The sequence below is a fragment of the Peromyscus californicus genome, unplaced genomic scaffold (assembly GCF_007827085.1).
Source record: "Peromyscus californicus insignis strain IS unplaced genomic scaffold, ASM782708v3 Scaffold_9__1_contigs__length_137607984, whole genome shotgun sequence".
Classification (NCBI taxonomy): domain Eukaryota; kingdom Metazoa; phylum Chordata; class Mammalia; order Rodentia; family Cricetidae; genus Peromyscus; species Peromyscus californicus.
Window position 1 is genome coordinate 137,219,233 of NW_026294617.1, and position 6,255 is coordinate 137,225,487.

Below are 6,255 nucleotides of genomic sequence, written 5' to 3' on the forward strand. Positions count from 1 at the left end.
TTTCTAATTACAAAACCAAGAAGGCCAACTAGCCCCCAATCTACAAACAAATTCTGCCTATTTTAGCTTGCTGTCTATCATGGTTTTAAGTTGGAGATGTACACAATTTTGCAGTGCTTTTCAGAAATCACTGAGTTGAACAAGTAGTTCCTATTAAAACTTAAGTACTTATTTATATGATAATACCTTTTCTGTGAGACAGATATAAACTGAAAATAATTGCATTATTTAAAGCATTTAGTAATCAAATGAGAAAGGAATGTAGACTTTCAAAACTTCCTTTTCTATAATAAAAGTTGTTTTTAGTAAGCTATCTACCTATATAGTTCACATTATTCTTTAACATTTAAGAAACAAAGTCCTATATACTTCATTTGTATATAGCATTGCTCAGTCAAGGAAGAGAAGGTATACTTACTGTCAAAGCAAACATTTTTTTTAAACCTAGGAATGTCATCCAGGACCACATAGTAATTAGTGTGTGTGTGTGTGTGTGTGTGTGTGTGTGTGTGTGTGTGTGTGTGTAGTTGCTAAAGAATTCTCAAGTTCATCAACTTTAACTTTCTTATTTCATATTTCCATACTATATTTTATTCAATTTAATGTAATCAATGATTATTTTTTATTTTTCAATTAGAAAACCTATGTATAACTGACTGAGGCCTCCCATCAAATAATGTCTCAAAGGTTAAATTAACTATTAAAGGCTTATGTCATTAGAGAAAGTTTATATGATAGTATATTAGGGTCCTCTAAAGGAACAGCATTTATAGAAGTCACCAAAGGGAATTAACACATAAATTCAGAATAAATTAATTAAAGAAACTTCTTTTTAAGAAAAAGCTACCTACTTGAGAGACTGAGAGAACCATGACATTTTTAGAAACAAATGAATCTGTTTTAAGGAGGAAATTTTCAGTTGACTTAGTGTAACTCTGCCTGATAATGAGCAGTTATATTTAAAATAACATCTGCTGATAGGAAGGGTCTTTTTTTTTTTCTATTTTGAGTATCTGATGACTCACCTTAGCCAATGGGGAAAAGACAATAAAACTTCTGATGTTCAAGAGGTTATTTGATGGCTGAGCATAAACCTGTAATCGTAACACTTAGGAAACTGAAGCAGATGGATCACAAATTCAAGTCCAACCTGGCATACATAGTGAATTTAAGGGCAGCTAGCCTATAAAGGAAGACCATATATAAAATAAAAACCAAAAAGAGAGAGACAGAGACAGAGAGAGAGAGAGAGAGAGAGAGAGAGAGAGAGAGAGAGAGAGAGGAAGGAAGGAAGGAAGGAAGGAAGGAAGAATGGGGATAAAGGAAGGAAGAGGTAATTAGTAACTGATAACTGTCTCCTTATAAACAATCTTGACAAAAATCTCTTATACTACATTATAATATAGAAAATACAAACAGATGTCAGAGAGAATCCATCTTCTAAAATCCTATTGCAGTATGACTCCAGTATTCCACAATTTAACTAAGGAATGAAACACCATATTTTTTTTATAGTGGCCTGACAGGAAGTGTAGTGGTTGGAATAGGAATGGCTCCCATAGGCTCCAATATGAATGAATGCTTGGTCATTAGGGAGTGGTGTTACTTGAGAGAGAATAGAGGTGTGGCTTTGACAGAGTGGGCGTGGCATTTTGGCATAGGTATGGCCTTGTTGGAGGAAGTATGTCGCTGAGGGTGGGCTTTGGGGTTTCAGAAGCCCAAGCCAGGTCCAGTTGCTCTCTCTCTCTCTCTCTCTCTCTCTCTCTCTCTCTCTCTCTCTCTCTCTCTCCCTGCTACCTGTAGATCCAGATGTAGAATTCTCAGCTACCTCTTCAGCACCAAGTCTGCCTGTGTGCCACCATACTTCCCTCCCATCATGATAATAATGGACTAAACCTCTGAAACTGTAAGCCGGCACCAATTAAATGTTTTCTTTTATAAGAGTTGCTGTGGTCATGGTGTATCTTCACAGTAATAGAATGTTGACTAAGGCAGGAATAATCTAGACACATCCTCTAAATAATACAAAATCTATTAAAATTCAATGTTGATGGGAAATAATCTCTGAAAGCAGCCACAAAGAAATTAACACTTATGGGGTGCCTACTATGAACTAAGCTCTTTCATTCCTACACTTATGGTATAAAGATGAGACAGTGATGCCTAGGTATTCTCTTAAAGAGTAATAAAGCATTGGCTAAAGTCTACATTGAAATAAAACACATTCTCCTAGAATATTTGGTTTCTGATAACACCCAAAATATTCTAATTAATTTAAATTTCACTTCAAATAAAACCACTGTCATACTACTTAGTCACCAAGTCTGAGTACAGATAAAAATGTTAGCTGCTCATTAAATCCTACAATTGATTTATAAGTCCAAACTACCCTTGAATAATAGCTTTCCTGCTCCAAGTATTTTATTATGTTGGGTCTCTACAAAGTCCTGCTCATATACTCTGCCTTTATTTTGAAGGAAAGTTTGAAGCTCAGCAAAATTAAATAGATTGGCTAAGTTTCTACATCACACAAATGATATTTAAATCCATGACACAAAATGAGGCAGGACAAAAATAAACTAAAAGTTTTGAAAGCTGAGCACAATCCCTCCCCCATCATCCCTGACTCCCCAACACATGTAAAAACAGTAGTGGAGCAAGCCAGGGATATGGATAGCAGTTCACAAAGAAGAGCAGACATTTATAAGCAGAAAAAAATCAAAGTAAGAGTTATGGAGCCAACACATTTTTTAAAAATGTGTTCAATTATGTCAAAAGGTATAATAAGCCAAATGAGAGGAGGACTAATAATAGGTCCAAGAAAGAAAGTAGTAATTGCAAGATAGAATGTCTGAATCTCATAGGGTTTGTAGTAGGGAAAAATGATAAGATCAAGGCAAGGACACAGAAATGCATGGCCAACGAAGAGTAGAAAAGAGAAAGTCAAGTTATCACAATGGAGGATATGCAGTTATTTAAATGAATTCTGAGTGTCTCTAGAATTCCATTGGTACTGTCACATGGACATCAGTAATCTCTCTCTCTCTCTCTCTCTCTCTCTCTCTCTCTCTCTCACACACTCTCACACACACACACACACACACACACACACACACACATACACACACACACACACACACACACACACACACAGAGAGAGAGAGAGAGAGAGGTGGTTTGAAAGAAAATGGTCCCCAAAGGGAGTGGCACTATTAGGAGGTGTGGCTTTGTTAGAGTGGGTGTGGCCTTGTTAGATGAAGTGTGTCACTGTGGAGGTAAACTTTAAGGACTCCTATGCTCAAGATACTCCTAGTGAGACAGACCACTTCCTGTTGCCTGCAAGTCAAGATGTAGGACACTTGGCTGCTTCTCCAGCACCATGTCTACCTGCACGCCACCATGTCACACCATGATGATAATGGACTAAACCTCTGAAAATGAAAGCCACACCAATTGAATACCTTTACTTTATAAGAGTTGCTGTGGTCATTTTGTCTTTTCATAGCAATAGAAACCCTAAGATTGGGAGGGAGGGAGGGAGGGAGGGAGGGAGGGAGGAAAGAAGAGAGAGAGAAGAGAGAGAGAGAGAGAGAGAGAGAGAGAGAGAGAGAGATGAGAGAGAGAGAGAGAGAGAGAGAGAGAGAGAGAATAAAAAGTCTGAGACACTGAGATTGGAACTGAATGTTTTCCTAAAAGAGAAAAAAAAATGTCAGGGAAAAAATGGCCAGTCCCCATAATATAAGGGGTTCAGAAAAGAAACAATCACTAATTTCAAAAAACTTTAAAGATGTAATATTTTCAGGATATAGCTAAAGAAAATAAAAACCAAAAATGGAAGGGGTTTTTCTTTATGATTCTCAAGTGAGGAAAATAAAAACAAAAAGACGATGTCTAGATTCTTACAGAATTAGAGACTAAAGAATGAGACAGATAAGGGAGTGTGTGCAGTTATAAAGGGCACTATGACATGATTTCTGGTACATACAAAGGATTGAATGGTAGTGAAGTTATGGGTGTTTTGGAGAGAGATGCACTGTATCCTCTGGGTATCTTGCCAGAGCCAGCACTGTTCAACACCTGCCTCCCACTGATGGAGGTGAGGACCCCTGACAAAGGCAGGCTTCTTCTGAAGATTCAGAAACTATCATCCTTGCTGACAGTGGCTGCAGGAATTGTCCTAACCCTATGACTGGATGCTCTCTTGGTCACTTTCACAACAATCTGAAGAGGAGATAATCTTTCTGATTTCAGTGTACCAGACCTTGTTCTACACATTCTTCATTCATTATACTCAACTAACCCCACAACAACTCTGTGGAGTAGACTCTCTTCATTTCTATTGGACTTGGTTCCTTTGTTTAATGTGTCTGATGACTAGATTAGTGTAGAACAAGCTCCCTAAAATCTATCTATTTACTCACAGAGCCAGATCTAGGTCATAACTTCTTGGGATTCTTGACTTCACCATGTACTTCCTGATTATAATATTAAGTCATACCTACTTTTTCCTTTGACTGTAACTCTATAGCTGAAAACAATATTCCTACAGTCTCTTATAGATTGTTTCTGGGATCAAGGAATAGTTTTATACTGTTTATAGTAGGGAAATAACTAAAACTCACATTTGTGATATATCATTTAAGATATATCACAACCAATATCATGGTATAGCATTTATTGCCAAACCACAGATGCTGAATATTTGGGGGAAACAGCTGCATGGAGAAATGTAGTTATCACAGAGCCTGGACTCAGCTACAGGTAAGATCTGTTGTCTAGGAGTGTTTATTTAGGATCTATGCCACATTATTTACTATTCTAGAAACAATTACAGGAATTACCTGTTGGCCAAGCACAAATATGTACATTATAGGAGGGAATGAACATACATACATACATACATACATACATACATACATAAATACATGCCAAAATACAATATAAGAACAAAAAAATAAAGAATACAATAAATCATGGTAGGGTCTAGAAATGATGAAGACAGGGGAGATCATGGAGAGAATACATAATATGTGACTAAGTATCTATAGTGCCATAAATAATGACATTAACCATTTACCAAGTTCCCCCTTATTGGTTTTGCAGAAGGATTTATATCTGAATGACTGCTTAATTCTCTTGAGCTACAGAGGTATCTACCATTTTTATTTTCTAATAAAAATAAGGTAACTAAGGGTCAGAAAACCTAAGCAACTTGTGAATGACAAAGCTTGCTTGGACCTATTCAGTTCTAAATCTTGCCATCTTCTTAAGCTCCATAGAAGCATAAAGAACATTCTTCAGAGGAGAAAATTAAGCTTTAACAGAAAATATTTTCATGATTTTTTTCTGAACTATTCATTAGGAATAAAACATCTTCCTAAGACTAATAAGGTTATTCAAAACAAGTTATTTCTAAGATTAAATAATAAAGTTATTTGATGGTATTTCATTGTTGGAACTATTTAAAAGATATTTTTTTTAAAAAATAGCTTTGCTTTTCATTAAAAAAATCACTCAGAGTTGTTGTTTGTAAGACTGTCTCAAAGGACATTAAATTACTCTTCAAGAAGAAAGGGACAACTTTTTTGTTTGTTGTTTATCTGTTATTGATAACATAAGCTTGGTACATGAATGACATGAAATAAATACAGTATTTGTTGAAGGAACTAATGCTAGAAAATTCGACTGATACCAGGTCAAAAAGAAAACACTTATGGTTAGAAAACCCTACATGCTCTTTCAAAAACAGCACACACACACACACACACACACACACACACACACACACACACACACCACATGTGTGTGTATTTGACAACATGGAAAATAACATGATAGGCCTAGTAAACTCATGAAGATAAAGCAGAAACATAGAGAGGAAACCAAGGAGAAATTGTAGGATATTGAGAATCTGGTATTCAAATTGCTTTAAACCCATTCCTATGATGTGTTACAAACACCAACCTTTCAAAATGAATGTAAATAGCTCAAACAAACTGACCTAGTAGCATAGGTCTGTATTTCAGCTCTTCAAGAAGCTGGGCATAAGGATCCTACAAGTTCATTACTCATCTGTTCTACAGAATGCATACAAAGTGACAACTTAGCGAGACTGTTAATCTTACTTGTCAACTTGATAAGGATCTAGAAACACCTGGGAGATTGGCCTTTTTGCATGACTTGTTGTGGTTATCTAGATTAGATTAGTTGAAGTGGGTAGACCTTCCTGCCCATTGTGGGTCACATTAATTCTAT